Source organism: Ammodytes marinus, assembly GCF_949987685.1.
Source record: "Ammodytes marinus genome assembly, chromosome: 6".
NCBI lineage: Eukaryota > Metazoa > Chordata > Actinopteri > Uranoscopiformes > Ammodytidae > Ammodytes > Ammodytes marinus.
Window position 1 is genome coordinate 14022097 of NC_137235.1, and position 17828 is coordinate 14039924.

The 17828-nt window shown below is 40.7% G+C and overlaps 1 protein-coding gene across 1 annotated transcript in view; it reads right to left on the reverse strand.

Moving 5' to 3' along the window:
* ugt8 (UDP glycosyltransferase 8) overlaps nucleotides 1-4047 on the reverse strand; it is a 36961-nt gene extending 32914 nt beyond the window's left edge. Inside the window, exon 1 of the mRNA XM_080029328.1 lies at nucleotides 3908-4047. The gene's annotated coding sequence lies outside the window, so the exon portion shown is untranslated. The remainder of the gene's footprint in view (nucleotides 1-3907) is intronic.
* Between the last annotated feature and the right edge of the window lie 13781 nt (nucleotides 4048-17828).

Below are 17828 nucleotides of genomic sequence, written 5' to 3' on the forward strand. Positions count from 1 at the left end.
ACGCCAGAGCAACAGATGGGTGAATGTGTATGCGCCTACAATGGCGGAGCAGGTAAAAATCCTTCCCAATGTCTGTTTTGATTTATTATCATGTTTTATCACACTTATTGATCTGAGATTATGCTAGATAACTCGCTGCTTGAAGACCGCAGTGCATTAATGTGGTGTCGTAGGGACGAGCGAGGGGACTGCTAACTGCAGTAACTGACAGGAAGTTAGCTAAAAGAACCATTCCGCTTACAGCACCTTTAAGTCTATAAGGTTAGGGTAAGTTTTATATCCAAGCACTTCTTAGACAAAGTTGATTTACAGTTTTGTTCGATCGCTAAACCACAGTGGGCACAACTGTAGCTCAATGTGCAAAACTCTAACTACAGTCTGCACTACCAACAGTCATTGGAGCTGAACAGTTCACTTCACCTGCAAAACAGGTTCAGTGCAGCAAACACTATGAACCTAGCCTGGCGCTACCAGACCATCGTACTTCATTTCATTTGTACAGAAGGTCTGGAAGTGCTGTAATTGGCAAACGTTCACTCACTTGGAGGCGGGTGTCTGTTGAAGTTTAAAACTATTGGATCTGCGCAGTGCCACTCTGGATTATCCAACCAATCGCATAACGTTTGGTCGTGAGCCGGCTGTTGACGGTGCGTTCAGGGAACTCGGAAATTTCCGACTTCACTACATATTGTAGTCTATGGATCTACCGGTACCTGGCAACGGTAACTTGCTAGAGCCTAACGTTTAGTTATTTGGATGAGAAAGGTTGTAGGCGTCCATACTTTCCCGAGCAGATGCACTGGAACACAGACAGGTCGGAACTCGGAACTAACAAGTCGGAAGTTTCCGAGTTCCGAGCGTAAGGGAACGCAGCATTCAACTGAAACTGGAGCGCGACTTCGACCCTCATCGTTCTCAGCCACTTCCTCTTTTCGCTGATTGGATACTCAGAAATCTGTTCGGAAAAATCTCACTAATACGCCCCACCACCAGACTGACTACTGAAGGGAAAATGAAATTTGGGCGGAAGTAGGTAGGCGGGCGGAGCCAGGCTACTATGAACCAGCCTCATTGAGATAACACACACTGTCACTCAGAACCTGCTCAGAGTATAAACACTAGCATCAAACCCCAATACACAAATTACAAACTTTTAATATTTACAGTTTGAATAATATGAGTTATTTCACACAAATTACATAATATTTTCTTTGATGAAAGGATGAAATTCTTTCACATGAAATTGTTTATTTTATAACATACCATTTCTTTAGGAAAACAAAGAGAAATGAAAATCAGAAGTTTGCTTCAATAGATACACATGTTGTATACTTTATTGAAAACATTTCCAAATGTAGTATTTATCTGTGTAAATATTCTAAAATTGTAATACAGAAATCAATTCCTGTAATGTTGTCATTTACTGTAAGGATGCAACTCTAAGCTGTTTGTTTGCTGGAAAATTCGTAAGATGCAACTTTTGCAGATTGGGTTGCACTCTCAACCCTGCCTCTCTCAATGAGAGACCATGATTCACAACAGGGTCTATCAGTGTTGCCCTTACTGTATTTCATCAGACATTACAGCTCTATGTCTTCTAGGTCTTCCTCCACACATCCACACTCTCACTGCCACTCTTCTACCTACAACAACCTGTCTTCCTGGGTCCATTTCCCAAAAAATATATATTTTTGAGCTTTCCCTTTATACTGTATATATATGTTCACTAACAAGTCTAAACAAGACATCTTAGTGTTTCAGTTGAAATTGCAATCCGCAGTGTTTGAAAGGGATTCATTCTGTTTTGAATGTGTGGTTTATAGTTGTGGCAGCAGTGTGTTAGCATTTGAAAAAAGTGCTGGAAATCCACAGTGTTGTGCAGGCTGTGGTTAAGCCATGAGATAGGTGTGTAGAGTTTTGAAAGTTGTGTATAAGCAATGAAAAACGAGCTAAAACGAGCTACAGTTTGGTCCGAATGAACCGCTGCTCTGCATACTGTTGTTAGAGTTTTGCACCTGTCGTTCCAGTTGTGCCCACTGTGGTTTAGCAATCGTAAAAAACTGTAAGGTCACAACACTTCATATCTTGAATTTTGGTGAAAACAAAATGAAAGCTGACAAAAAAAGAACAGAGAAAACACTCAACTCCCATGCCAAAACACATGAGAAGCTGTTGACAGTGGCAACAAGGCCTTTCTGCACGCCATTATACCTTCTGCTTCATCAGCATTTTAAAGAGTGTAGTGTCCATATGATAATGATAAAATGCTAATTTGTAGCTATATTCTGAGACAATAAAATCCTTGCAAAATGGCCTGATGGGCCTTCAGCACGAGGCACCCCACATGAACTCGGTCAGTCCAGCGGCGCTGCTTTGGATGTGAGCCACACCGCCATCAGACAGAAAATGCAGTGTCCGATTCAACCATGTTCGGCCCACCTATCAGCACTCCTTCCTCCCCTTTGAGAGTTTTTCTTGACATGTCAGTAACTCACTGCTGACTTTAGATGAGTGTTTAGTCTTTCACTTTCATGGACTCATTCTAACTCCACCACAGCACCACAATCCAAACACAAGAAACAAGTCTGACAAGCTCAGTCTTTACCAGTGGTAGTAGTCATGCATAACAAACAAATAAAGCGGGGGGAGGGGTGAAACGCAGGCAAACGATCAACTGTAAAGAAGCAATTATGAATGAAAAGACCGACTGGAGACAGGGATGCAGTGGGAAAATCAAATGTGAGCAAAAGCATAAACGCCTGCTTTTTTAAAGTTGTGAGGTTACACTATGTTTCGAGCCTGTAGCAATAATTTGCTGGGTTGACTATGACAATTTAGATTGACAACCTTAATACCTGGGTACACAACTGCTGGGTACACAACTGCTCAAAGACACAAAGTATGGTAGGCCCTACTCTTGTATCGCTAAATATAAAGTGTAAAGGCACACCTCAGAGACAGTGCCTCAAGCAACGCCACAAAGAATTTCTGAAGGGTCACATAAATCTAAGATAGCAGGGTGTTGGCACCATATCACATTTGCAAGTCATTGCCAAATGACTTCCCCTTGCAGAGTCAAATAAAATGATTTTATTTACATTTTTTATACAGGCCCTAATATCAGGTAGGCCCTATGTAATACCGGGTAATTGTTCTGAGTCAATTCAACAGGATTGGCCCATACAGGTGTCCTAATAAAGTAGGCCTGATAGGCAAATAGGCTTTTGACGTTCACTTAAGGAAAGCCCACAGAACATTTTGGGGGTAGCCTACATTTGATCGAGTTAAAACCTCCTGACAGCTGCAATGGACTCATTAAGTCTCGTTTAGCCTACACTTTTCTTATCAGTTAAACTATTATAACAACGATCTCACGTAAGGAGTTACACATTGGCAATGTGGCTGTGTTTTATAAAAGCTATTGCTTTGTCGGAGCTTTAAAAAACGAAATATTTAAGCGCGTGTCACTGAAAAAGCTCAACAGTTTCCACAGTAACAAAAATAAAGCTATCAACAAAACAATGCCCTTACTAAACATATCTAACACTGCCATGAATGTGCTACAAAAGATCAAATAATATCACAACCAATAAACCACTGAATTCACAAATGCATCTCGTTAACGTTTTTTTTGTTTTTGTTGTTGGGATAATTCGCAACAACAACGTGAACGACACACAGCAACCTGTGTTCACCTGCGTCTGAGGAGATTTCGACACTTCGCCTGAACTTTCAGTAAAATAACCCGACAAATAGCCCGCAGGAGCTTCCAGCTGGGATGCCAAACAATGTTAATTAGTGCTACTATGTATAAGAAGAACAAACAAACAAAGAAAAGGTGAAGTTTTGGTGAGTGAGTATAGATTTCTCGCTGCACCTGTTGAGCTCGCGCGCGCGATGGTCTTACCTTGTGACTGAAATGTTGTTCAGGAGAGGTTAGGGGGGTTGTAACTGCAGTAGTCTTAAGCTTTCCTGTGATGCTTTTTAAAGTGCAGTGAGATAAAAGATACAAAACAAAAAAAAAAGTGGTGATAGCTTAAAGTAAAATGGGTCCCTGGGTATCGCAGACGCGTAGAGGGAATATTAAACTCCCAGTCCCTGTCACAGGGGCGGTGATAGGCGGGACTTGTTGGGTTACAAGATGGAAAGGAAGGGAGCGGCAGAGAGAGACAGAGGGAGAGAAGTGGAGGTGGGGGACAGAGTGGTAGGTTGAGGAGCCTACTGTATATCAATAAGGGTGGAGTGTGTATCAGCTAATACAGGTATTGTTCCTTTTTGACTGATATGACCACCCATGTTGTCTCTGTCAACAATAGTAAGGCATGAGTTAGTTGGGACATGACATCTTTCTCTGACATGACATCAAGTTATTTTGGCCGTGCAAAGTGTAGCTTAAATGCTTATCTAAAAATGTGAATAATAATTAGGCAATAAAGAACACAACATAAGCCCAACCATAGCCTTGTTTGTTGTATTGGTTAATTATTGAATTTATAAAACTCTCAGAAAATGGTACAAAATGCTCAGCACATTTTCCAAGAGCTTCTGTTGTCCTGGGAACATTGAAAAAAACTCAAACATATAGCACTTATAAAAGTAAGTGGCATCAAACTGAGAAGAGCAGTAAACCCTCACATTTGAGAGGCAGGAACCAGAGATGACCAAAGCTTCAAAACACCTTCAATGGTGCCTTACAAAGTGGACCCACGTTGAAAAATGATGCATGCCATCTTCCTTTCTTGTACACTAAGCAAGTAGATATGCATGCATAATAAATTGTAAAGAAGTAAACGCTGTGTGTGAGCTCAGATTGGTGGTATATGAGAGTTTCTAAGAAACTGACAAATATGATGTTATTATTTATATCAAATTAATAACACTTTCCAACGAAGATCAATTTACCCACTTCAACTGTGTGTGTGTGTGTGTGTGTGTGTGTGTGTGTGTGTGTGTGTGTGTGTGTGTGTGTGTGTGTGTGTGTGTGTGTGTGTGTGTTGTGTGCGTGCGTGCGTCTGTGTGTGTCTGTGTTAGACAGATAAAAATGCCAGTGTAATGGGAAATATTGCATATCTCCTGAATATTACAAAGAGAAATTTCAAAGTCCTGTTCTTAACAGTGTCTTCATTTCAAATAAGTATGCTGACTTGTGTACTAGAATTTGTCATTCTTACCCAGCCAGCAACCATGCTGTCTGGATCAGTTATGAACCTCCATGTGCTTGGATCCACGGAACATGAAGCCGCTGTTGCTTAATTAAATACACTTTGCTTTAAAACAGTATACTATGTCTCATTTTCTCTCATCACCAGTAAATGCTCATACAGTACCAAGTTGCTGATTGTAAAGAATATGTTATATAGATAATCTTGGTTCATTCACCGACTCGTTTAATTTACAGAATTGCAGCACAACACACATATCAGACACAACACTGCAGGTGTGAAGTAGAAAAAGGCTGTTGTGCTGTTGCAGTTCACCTGTGGGGAAGGATTGGGGAAAGGGGCTTTGGGGTTAACTGCCCACAGGCAAACAGTTGAGAGAATGAACATGCTTATCAGGCAGAAAAGAGGAGCAGATAAAGTAATTTCAGAGGAGAGATTATTGTAATTGTGCTGACACGGCGTCCTGACTTACACACAAAGGAGTAGGTCAGTTTACATGGTAAACACACACACACACACACACACACCCACACCCATAAACAGAGAGGAATGCAAAGGAATTGGGGGTTGGAGAGCAGGGCCATGATGTGTGTAGTTTAAGACAAGTGGATGTTTCTTCTCTTACAGTGATCCATTTGTTTATGCATCTGCCCTTCACACAAACACACACACACACACGCACGCACGCACACACGCACACGCACACACACACACACACACACAGCCTTTTTGCAGGGTGTAAACAAAGGCAAACTCTTCCCACAATAAGCAGTTCAGACCCTGCCCTGGTTGCTGCACAATAGGCCGAGAGACCTGAGACACAGAGAGCAAAGATTCCCAGGAAAACACAGTCTACTGGTAATCAGAACGGCCGACAATGACACACAAAGAGACGGGGCAGCGTATCTGTTCACTGACAACAAGTAGGCCCAAACAAGCCATCGGACACACTACAAGGACAACTGAGAAAGGAGGAATACCTGGATCCTATTACTATTGTATCTGTGGGTGAACCACATTCATGATGATGATCAAATCGTATTTAGCAATGTGGGCATAGATCTTGTTATTTTCTGCTAGACTCGGGTGACATCCCCCTCCTCTCTTCTCTCGCTCTCTCTCTCTCTCTCTCTCTCTCTCTCTCTCTCTCTCTCTCTCTCTCTCTCTCTCTCTCTCTCTCTCTCTCTCTCTCTCTCTCATGTTCCACAAATAAGATAATTTATAATATGGTTGTGTGACGTTGTATGTTACACAGGAGCAATATTCTCCACTTTGCCAAAATAGTTCAAGCTTCATGCAGAAGAGAGAGTGTGTGTGTGTGTGTGTGTGTGTGTGTGCGTGTGCGTGTGCGTGTGCGTGTGCGTGTGTGTGTGTGCGTGCGTGCGTGTGTGTGTCTCATCGAGAGAGAGAGATGGTGGGTCTAATATATTATAATTGGGTCTTGATGAGTGAGAAAGATCAAACCCAACCTGATGGGTTCCATTAAATATCTCACATACATACACACACACACACACACGCGCGCACACAAACACACGCACAACCACAATAAATTCCCTACGTGGCCTAAATAAGTGGACACCACTGTCCATGTACTTCTTGTGTACAGCATCCAGTTTCCTCAACTATGCCCAGAGTCCAAGAAAGGCCTGTTACTCCTGTAAATCTGTGTGTGACTGCTGCTTACTTGCCATTTTTCTGTTAACTTTCTCCTACCTTCAGGCTACATGTGTCTCCTTATACCTTGCTTCTGTTCTCGATTTACATCCCCCCACCCCAGCCACACTCTTCTTGTACTATTCTCTTTCTCCATATAGTACAGGCATTTTGTGAGAAAAATGGGTGGACCTCTCAAAAATTGCAACAGAAACCATTTCAACTGTTTTTGACTCATGAATATGTAATTAATAACATACTAAAAGTCTTAAGGAATCCAAGTGGTGGAAAGTTATTTTCTAAGGGGTTGCTTGACCATACCTTTATGTAAATTTTTGGCTTCCTAAAGTACTGTTTTATGGTAGAGGGGATATGTGCAAAATTGTTAACCTTTTCAGAAAAGCTTGAAACTTGGTACACTAATACAGTTTGGGTCTCTGAACATTTTCAGATATTAAGCCATTGCAAAATTGAATCATGGTTGCCATGGAGACCATTTTACTTTCCACCATTGCCTAATTATGCATCTTTCATCATAACTCCTGAACCAAACATAATACCACATAACTAGTGATGTCTAACCCTATGTTTTCATGGTCAGGGATTTCTATGATACCACACAACATCAGAAACAGTTAAGGTCAATAGTTAAGGGTGAATCCAATGTTTTTTTTATTTATACATACATTCTTTTCTGATATCCACACAAATCGTTCATTACTGTCCATATCAACCGACAACTTTGTTTAACAAGAGATATGGTACAATGCATGTGCAAATAAATGATTAACTATGAAGTCATAATATTCATTTGATTTAATTTTCTTGCCATAAATGTATTAAACGTTTTCAAGATAACAATGTCAAGTTATTTAATAGTCCCCTCCCTCTCACCCCTCCCTCCCTTTTCTCTCTCCCCCCCCCCTCCCCCCGCCCCACCCAGATCAGGTGTGTTACCTGAGCTCCATATCAATAGTTAATCACCCTGGGACACCCAATCTACAGAGCATGACAGAACTCTCTCCCGCGGAGACTGTGTGTGTGTGTGTGTGTGTGTGTGTGTGTGTGTGTGTGTGTGTGTGTGTGTGTGTGTGTGTGTGTGTGTGTGCTGGAGAGAGGAGAGAGAGAGTGAGAGAAGAGAAGAGAAAAAGTAAGTGAGCGTGGGGATACTAAGACTTGCATATTTTCAGAGAATTGAAAAGCTGCTGAGCTGAGAGAGCTGAAGGCTGCAAACAAAGACAAGACAAGATAAAACGAGGAAGCAGAGGGATTTTGGATTGTGCAGGGCTAGGCAATAAAACTCACAAGCAAGGCAAATGATCTGATGCATTAGTTTGAGGAACAGGTCGGCTACTAATTCATCATATAGTCACTAAATAAATGACTGTTAGTTTGTTCTTGTCTATTCGTAATAAATCTGAAAAAAGTTGAAAAAACATGTATTTTTTTAATTTAGTAAACTCTACTTAAAGGTGCACTGTGTAATATGACATCATCAAGAAAGTTCTAGAAAGTTCTAGAATGCAACGCTCCCTAGGTAACCCCACCCCTTTTGAATAATAACAGAAGCTACAGTGGCCTTCAAGGACAAGAACAATTCTAAATTCTAAACAATGCACCTGATGACATTACAACCAACATGGATTTCTCCATAAGACTTGCCTGCTCAATGTACAAAATGTAATATTAATATTTGTAATTCTCCGCTCAGGAGGATAATTCAGATTATTGGCAGAGGTGATTTTTACACCAATGAGGACATATTTATGAATGAGGATATTGATTTAAGTTAATACATTACTTAAAATGTTACACAGTGTCCCTTTATTTGGGGAATTGCTCTGCTTCCACAAGTGTTCTGTTCTGCTCCCTAGTGGACAAATTATGCGATGACAAAGGAGTTTACCAAAAGTTAGTTCTTAACTTTATCTTTAGATATGTTTTTTTTCTTTTTTTTTAAGAAAATATGCATATTTCTTCAAATTAATAATGAGGGGATGAATTAAAGTAGCTCAAAAACCGGTACTCTAATCCCCACGTGACATAGTAGCATTTACACACAACATGTTATCAGCATTGATAACATGCTTTGATAACGTGATATTAAACAAACTTCTTCTGACATCAGAGACAGGGGGTGCCACATCCTGCACAGATTGTCAAATCACTCAGGTCTTCTTTGTGCTATTGGGATTTATAAATTAAATTGATGTTCTTCCCGCAGTAAGAATGGTAAGAGAGCTTCATCAACGGTTTATGAAAGACACTGAAATTAGGGTTTTCTGGTGAAAGTAGTCAAATTGGTTCAAGATATAGCCATACATTTAGCCCACAAGGGCACACGTTCTTCTCAGAGATCCAGTGGCGTGCACAGGTAGACCTGAAGTGGTGCTGAAGCACCTGCCCTTTTCCCCTGACCCAATCAAGTGCCCGTTTGAAAAAAATCAAAAAAATCTGAAAGTTCTTTTTTCTTTTTTTTTTACAGTGTATGTGGCCCATGCCGACATTATCATCTATAAATGCTCAACGATTAAAAACTTTGACAATAATGCCCCAATAAATATGCCCCCCTTCCTCCTCCTCCGCACACACTTCAACGTGAACGCGCAGAGTGGACACAAACGGAGGCGCGTTGCCGCAGCAGTTCACAGCTGCTGCACACACACACCTACTCCCCGGCCTGCCCTGCCCCACCAGTGAGGTAACACATACATTGAATGGAGTCAAGAGTGTATTGTTTGCCCCCAAAGCCTCAGTTGCCAAGCTATAACTTGCATTTATCTGTCTCTGTTTTAAAGTAGCCTCTATCATGCAGCGCCACACAGCTGAGCATAAATTAGCCGACTGTCCTGCTTAACAAGCTAGCCCAAAAAAAATAAATAGATATGACGTGATGAACACAACTAATTTCGGCGGAGTTTGTCACTGGTACAGCATGTGAATCTATCAGTATGCTGAATATTTAGTGTTGTTTAGGTTTACTTTAGGCTATATAATTAACACATGCAGTAATTTATTTGCTATATGACAAACAGGCAATTCCCAATTGCCTGCAGATAAAGTAGCCTTGTGCCTGGTTGTAATGTAACCAAGCTGTCTTATTTTATATGGTTGGTCTCTTTTTATGTACAAATTGCAGTATAATGCCTAGAAAGGAGAGGTTAAAAAGAAAAAGAAAGGGAGCTACAGCAGGCAGCCCAGGGGAGCAGCTCTCTGCTCTCCTGGATGAAAGCATACACCAGCAGCATGGAGGAAGATGAAGATGAAGGGTCAGAGTCAAGACCAGAGTCATGTTAACTGTCCATTCTTAAGCCTGGTCTTAACTACGCCCATTCTTAAACCTGGTCTTAACTACGCCCTACTTAGCAGTTACAACCAGGCTTAGTTAAGACCAGTTGGTGCAACCGGCCCCTGGGGCCGGCCTTTTAAAGCTCAGATTTTAATGTTGAACTGTTCCTCAAATGTTATTGAAATATCTTAAAAGCTGTCCACACATTTTATTTTAACTATGCAAAGTGGGTTGGTGGTACTAAATCATGAAGCTATATAAGCTAATTATATTATTTTGTCCCAACCATAAGTTATTTCTATGTTACCAGACTTGCAGTAATCTTGTATTTACCTTAGTAGGATATTATTAGTACGGAGATCAGGGGCCCAACGAAGACTTCAAAGAGATAATTCGGGATAAGGGATTATTTAAAAAAATCCGAAACTGACAGTTTTTTTTTTTCAAACATGTAAATTTTTTCTTTCTGCTTTTTGGTAATTCTGTGTCTCCAAATTATTCCAGAAAATAGTACTAAATAGCCCACATTGACACAGGTGATTTAGCCTTAGCTTTCTTCTCAAAGTGCACCTAATTGATGAATTTTACTTTAAAAGGTTAAAATTTTTCTTCCGGGGGAGCATTCCCCCTGACCCCCCTAGAAGGTCCAGGGTCCCAAACACAGTCTCCCAAATTCCTTTGAGAAACACTATGTGTGGCCGGGTATTAAAAGTCATTAGGCCAGGGGGGGATTTTGTACAAGTACCCTTAAAATGATTTGGTCATTCATCGATAGAATATATTGTGCGCTTTTTTTTGCAATGAGCACCTGCCCCCCAAAATGTCTGTGCACGCCACTGCAGAGATCTATAAAATGTGTACAGTGGGGATAGAAAAAAAGGAGAAATCTCAGAGAGAGCAATGGTCAAAAGGCCAGACGTCTTATAGTTGATGGCTTGTGTTTTCCCACTGCAGATATTAAAGCAGCTAAGCTGATGCATGATTCAACTAGCACCCGTGTGTGAGTCTGTGAGGGTAAAGATGTGTTTCTATTTCTGAATATAATATTTCACCATTCAGCACTCCTCACTTGAACATTAATCTCTTATTATAGAGTCTGCTTTCTTTTGTTTTGTTAATATGATAGTGCACTTATGGTATTTTTCTTGTTATGTAGATTTCTATTTCCCAGACAATAGTTCAGCTTTGTGACCTGTTAGAAGATAATGTAAGGTCAGCTGTACTGACAAAGTCTCATCTCAGAAGATACCAAGGTTGGTATTTCTCAATGTTCAGCTCAGACTCAAAACATGAATATGCTTGTTGCCCAAGCCTGGCGCCACTTAAAGATTCCAAAGAGTGTTTGCTAGGGTTGGGCAACGTGATTCATATAACCTTACTGAATGTTTATTATTTAGCAACAAATAGATTGTTCACACATGCTTATAATAATCATGTTTTGGATATGTTGGGATGTTTTCATGCCAGGAGGGTCATATGGTGTTCTAAACAAGGTTAACAGACTGCTGAGTTTAATCAAAGACTAATATTAACATTACAAGACTGACAAAGGCTGGATTAGAGAAACAAGTGAAACACCAATGCAAAATAAAGGTGTTTAAAGTGCAGCAACATGCTTAGTGCTGGGTTAATTAATCCAGCCTTTGTCAGTCTTGTAATGTTAATATTAGTCTTTGATTAAACTCAGCAGTCATTTGTTTCTGTAATGAGTGGTGTTGCATTAGTTTACATCATGTGGGGATCACATATGTCGTTATATGTCTATCAGTGATTCTTGAGAAGTGGGACAAAACAGGGTGCAATCTTGAAAAAATACAAACCCTATGTTACGGCAAATAAAATGACATGTATGTATCCAACATTTATTTATTTATTTATTATTCTTTCAGACAATTCCACACAATTTTCTCTTGCAAATATTCATACATCATACTTTGTGTTGTCCGAAGGGAGACGGAAGAAGCCAAAGGCTTATCAGGTCCCGCCCCCAACATATACTAAGCTACTAAGCTTTGACACAACCTCCCAGCTTTAGTTTTTTTTACCGTCATTGGCCTATCACCACCGTCAGATGTCAACTCCTGTCTGACGGTGTTGACGTATTTAACGTTTCTTAAACATGACAAATGGAATTTATCTAGTAGCCATTTGGTTTTTCTGTTGATGTTAGGTGCTAGTATGAACTCCTTCAGGAAAATAAAATGATCAAAACATTTCAAATAATGTCTTCAGAAATTCGGTGTTGACATAGCATGGTTGTGACACAGGACTTTCAAGATTTGGAATGTAAAATATTCTAAAACTACAACCACAACTCATCAGAGCCTGTCTGACTCCAATGTGCAATGTACTCTGCAGAGGTAGAATTTGAAAAGAGGTCCTTCAAAGTGACAGCTGCCCCTTATTTCGCCTGATTTTATTACATTTTACATAATGAAATGTCTGACGGTGTTGACTTACAGTAAAGTGGTCCCACCACTTAGAATCCTTATAAAACATGAATGTGTTGTAGAAAAAGTTTTTATTGATATGAGAGATTGTAGTGTTGCTTGTGATGACAAAGGCTATTTTTAATAATTAAAGTACATTTTTAATAGATTTTATTGCATATGAAAGATTGAAACCTTCTCTGAGGACACACTGTTTTGGACGTCGTGAGAAGATAACATATGTCATATATTTGACATAATAATGATCAAATTAAATTTAAGGGGATAATTGTGCTCCAGACATTCTATTCTTAATCCCTAATAACATCTACCATTTTAAATATTTTTAGTTTTAAACATAACAGCAGTTACATAGCCTATGTAAGACGGCCTTTTGTCCCGGTTCTCAAGAATCACTGCTATGTTTTATCAAGGCAACTCTTTAACAACCTAGTGTGTAATGTGTAAGTATCACCACAAGGGGGAGGACAAACCCCATAGCCAAAATAACCTGCAGGATGTTCCGATTAGTTGACACATTATCCACATCGCCGCTCTTTCTATTAGTATTTTCAAAAACAAATGATTTATGTTTATTCACTGAACCACATACAAAGGCTATCCGTCAAGGCGCCACCTCTAACATGTTTCATGTGACTTCAGCTCTTCCGGCTCCAAATTAAAGACCTCAAGCTTGGTCCACTGATTTGAAACTTGGGACTGTGGAAATGTTTCCGACCATGGGGGAAGTAAGCAATAACTTCAGCTGGGTGCTTTTGGATAGCACAAAGGTACAGCAAGCATATCGCTCAGGTATACTGTACACAGTTTCAAAAAGGCAGCTGTATTTTTGTTTCTTTTACTTTAGAAGAAAGGCATCGTCAACATCATGATAGGCATTGAAGGGACATATGCATACTTTTGTTCTCTTGGGTCACAGAGAAGACAGGGTTACCTTTTTTTTAAACCCACTGGGATTCATTTTAATGTAAGTTACAAAAGTCTAAAGGTCAGAAAATCCATTGATTAATTTTTTCTGAATCATTTATCCAGTGCTTTCTCTCTCTCTCTCTCTCTCTCTCTCTCTCTCTCTCTCTCTCTCTCTCTCTCTCTCTCTCTCTCTCTCTCTCTCTCTCTCTCTCTCTCTCTCTCTAGCTGCTCTAAAGCTCTCTCACTGGCTCTGCAATCAGACCCTCTCAGCGATGGCCATTTTGTTTCTGTGTACCTTATCTCCTTTTTGCAGTTTCACCTCTCTGTCATTACTCTGCTATTAGCGTTTCATCCTGGGGCTAAAACACAGGAATCCCACTGACCTTATAGTCAAACAGCTATGCTCCAAACGTCTGCTTTGCAAGATAACCCCCCCCCCCCCCCCCCCCCACACACACACACACACACACACACACACACACCACCACCACCACCACACTCCCATCTTGCGCTCTCTCCATCTCTTTCCTCCGAAACCCGAATGCACACATACAGAGCCAAAATAAATTCACTCACATGAAACTACATACCTAGTAGGGGAGAACGGGGTAATCTGAGCCACTTTTTACATTTGCTCCCCTCCAAGCGAGCTAAAATGATTTATCACTCAAATTTACACATTTCCCATTAATTCAGGATGTTTCCTAGAATTGGGCATTAGCAGAATTTTTTCAAGACAAAGGGCAGTGAAAATATGATTGTTTTAAAAAAAGTTGTCATGTGGCTCACTTTACCCCAGCTGTGGGGTAAACTGATCCACTTACTTTTTTCCACTCTGAAACTACCATAACAACACATATTGTAACAGTAAGAATCCTGAAAGCTAGCCACACATTCCAGAACTAATGTCGGACTAGTAAAAGAATGATGGGGTTTGGTCAATTAAGCAAAGCAAATTTTCTAAACACTTGAAAGTAACTCTGAACAAAATCAAATACAACATATTATAATTCAAAAGGTTTTAATAAGATTCAAATGAAAGATAGAACCAGTTAGATTAGAACACAGTCTGGGGGTCAGAACACAGGACCCTTAGAGCCAGCTTGTGTCTGGGGGTCAAAGCATAGGAAAATCAGAACCAGCGAGAACAGCCTGGGACTCAGAACACAGGAGAAGACCCAACTGGATTATAACATCAGCCTGTCATACTCTACAACTAGGCCTACTCTACATTCCAGCCCTGAAGGTTACAGGGAAAGATGAGAAGATGCTCTTTTCGTGTGGTTGCCCCAGGTCGTCTTCCTGGTGTATTTCCTTGGCATGATGGCTTTTCTACAATGTGTATGACATTAAAATAAAACATATGTCATGTAATATTACATTAAAATATGTTTAAGACTAAACTTAACTTGTGCCTCGTGGTGGGGGAAAGTGAGTCAGTGGCTCACTTTCCCCCACAGCATTTGGCTCACTTTCCCCCACCACCAAAATTTGAGAAAAAACTACCTCTCTTAGCATTTCAGGCTAATCTTTAGCTAATATCATCACATGGTTTTTATATGTTGGTAGTTCATCAACACGTATGATAGAAGTTTTTCTACGTGAATATATTTGCTTTGGCACAACAGGTGATTAAGTTGACAGCAAGAAAATTTACTTTTACATGCAAAATACCTATTTTGGTGAAAAAAACATGCTTACCACAGCACCATGAGGTCCTCTCTTTCAGGGCCATGTGGAAATGAGAGGGGCTTGAAAACATATATCTCACATGACCACAAATGTTTTCCGTTGCCTAGATACAGGGGGTGCCTCAGATTCCCCCGTTCTCCCCTACACACCGAGCCATGCAAAAAGTTCTGGAGCAAACCAACCAAACCTACAACATATTCACACAAAACATCATTGTCAAGTGGCACAGAGCAGAACATATATGGAGTGTGTTTGCTGAGACCAACCGAGCCCAAATGATTAACTTCACTGAAGAATACAAGAATTAATTTAATTAAAAAATCATTAGTTCTGCCTCTTTTTTTATCTTCTCACATTTATGATGGAAAGAGACAGAGGAGGCAAGAGAGGGCGATAATCCTATTATTGTAATTCTACAATCTTTTCCAAAATTGCGATTTAATCGTTAAGCAATACTGTTTGAGTGACACTCATTCATACCATTGAAATTGAGTTGCATTGAACAAGAGAGAGAGAGTGCCTGCGAGAGAGGGAGTGAAAGATATACTGTATTCAAAGGCAAGTGTTCATGTAAGATTGGTGTGGGGAGGTTTTTCTTGGGTCTTTTTTAGTTCCAAGTCAGGCACACCTCATTGCTACAACAAGCACAGGTGTGAATAATACAGTTACCGATGGCTGAATTGCATTAGTGATTCAATAGGCAATTTTCATGGCAGGCACTCTGACATGCCAAAGCAGGAAAGGTGTGAACGGGTGTACTTTATAATATTAAAGGTGGCTGTATTCCATTTAGTTCCAATGTTTGGTATTGCGTAGTCTGGCTTTGCTGGAGAGGCTTCCTGCACCACTAAATGGAAGAGAGCCAACGCTAATGTCAGAATTTCAACCTGTAAATCAAGCCTGCTGTGAAAATGGTTTTGTTCAAGGGACCTGGTTTTAAATGCTGGCTCAATGTCTCGGCCTACTGGTAATCTAGAAAAGAGTGGCACCATTGTTAATAACATTTGGAAATATAGGCCAAGTCCTACTATTACAAGTTAAAATGTCTTCTGTTGATATTTTAGAAAATCTCTACTTGTTCAACTTGACAATGTAGTGACATATGCTAATATAAGTACACATTGGCACTAGTATATAGGAAACAGTGATGACAACGTATTGGTGTTTATTCTGCTGAACAAATTTGTTTAGTAGACTCATCCTAAATCCCTCTTGATGGATTTCATACTCCCTTTTACCCCAATTCCCCCCTCCCCAGCACCACCAACTCACCTCCCTCGCTCCTGTCTTCCCTCCCTCCTTCCCTCCTTCCCTCCCTCCCTCCGTCTCAGTGAGCAGGTGCACGGTGACATAGGCACTGGGCTGTGAAATCTCAGCTTCTCCAGACACGTTTCATGCCTCTCCTGTCCAAGTACACACACACACACAGGCTGCACACACAAACTCACAAATTACATTGTTTTTATCCCATTTTTTCTTTCTTCAACTCCCAGCATTTCTTCGCCACTCCCTTCTCATCGTGTCTGTCTGGCCATGTAGAGATTGAGTCAACAATGTGTGATGTTCATAAAGAAGAGAAAGGGAGCGGAAAATCAAGCTTCAGCGGAATTTAAAATCTATAAGTATGACATGATGTGTGTGTGTGTGTGTGTGTGTGTGTGTGTGTGTGTGTGTGTGTGTGTGTGTGTGTGTTTTATGTGTGTGAGCACTCTGTTTGTCTCTCCTGCATATGTCTCTGACCACATCTACATCTTTAATGTCTGAGACTGAATAATGTATAAACCCCCCTGGGCTGGAAGACACGCACGCACACGCACATGCACACGCACACACGTGCACACACACACACACACACACACATACAGGCAAAACACCTCTTCTACTGCTTCCATCTGCACAAATGTCATAAAGCACAAGCCAACAGGAAGCCATAATTGCCATGCCATCCACTGTCCCGCAAAGCACCATCTTCGCAGCTATTTTGTGTCATAACCGAGATCAGATCACCTTGGGTTGAAGTGAGAGAACAAAGCAAGCTCAAAGGAAACCAACGCCTCTGCCCTCCCACTCGTTGAACCACAATGGCATCTCTGGTACCAGTTTCCTGTTGACATGCTGCACACTTCCTGTCGGAGTGAACACAGAAGAATCAAACGTTTTTGTCTGCCTGTCTTGACTTTTGTGAACTTGTGCATTTGATCATTTAGCATCTCAGTGGCGCACACCACTTGAAACACTTGTGTGTCCCTCTGATGCAGTCATGCATGCTTAGTTCTAATTTGACTTTCAAATATCTGCACAGAGTGACATATTTTTCACATGCCCACACACACACACACACACACACACACACACACGCACACACACACACACACACACACACACACACACATCTTTTTCATTGCCTCTTATGAAGATGTGAAGCCGAGGTCAAGGTTGGCTTCTACAGCAACTCTGCATAATAATGTCTCGACCCACCTGACCATAAAGCTTCTCTGTGAAAAGCCTGGTTACATTATTAATACTGCCTCACTTGCTCAACCCCTTCAAGTGTGCAAGGTTTTTGTTCCTTTGTTTCCATGCCATTCTCTTTAAATCTCTTTATTTGGTTCAACGACAGAATGGTTGATGGATTAAAGGAAACCCCCGAATGAATGAGTGGAAAATGGA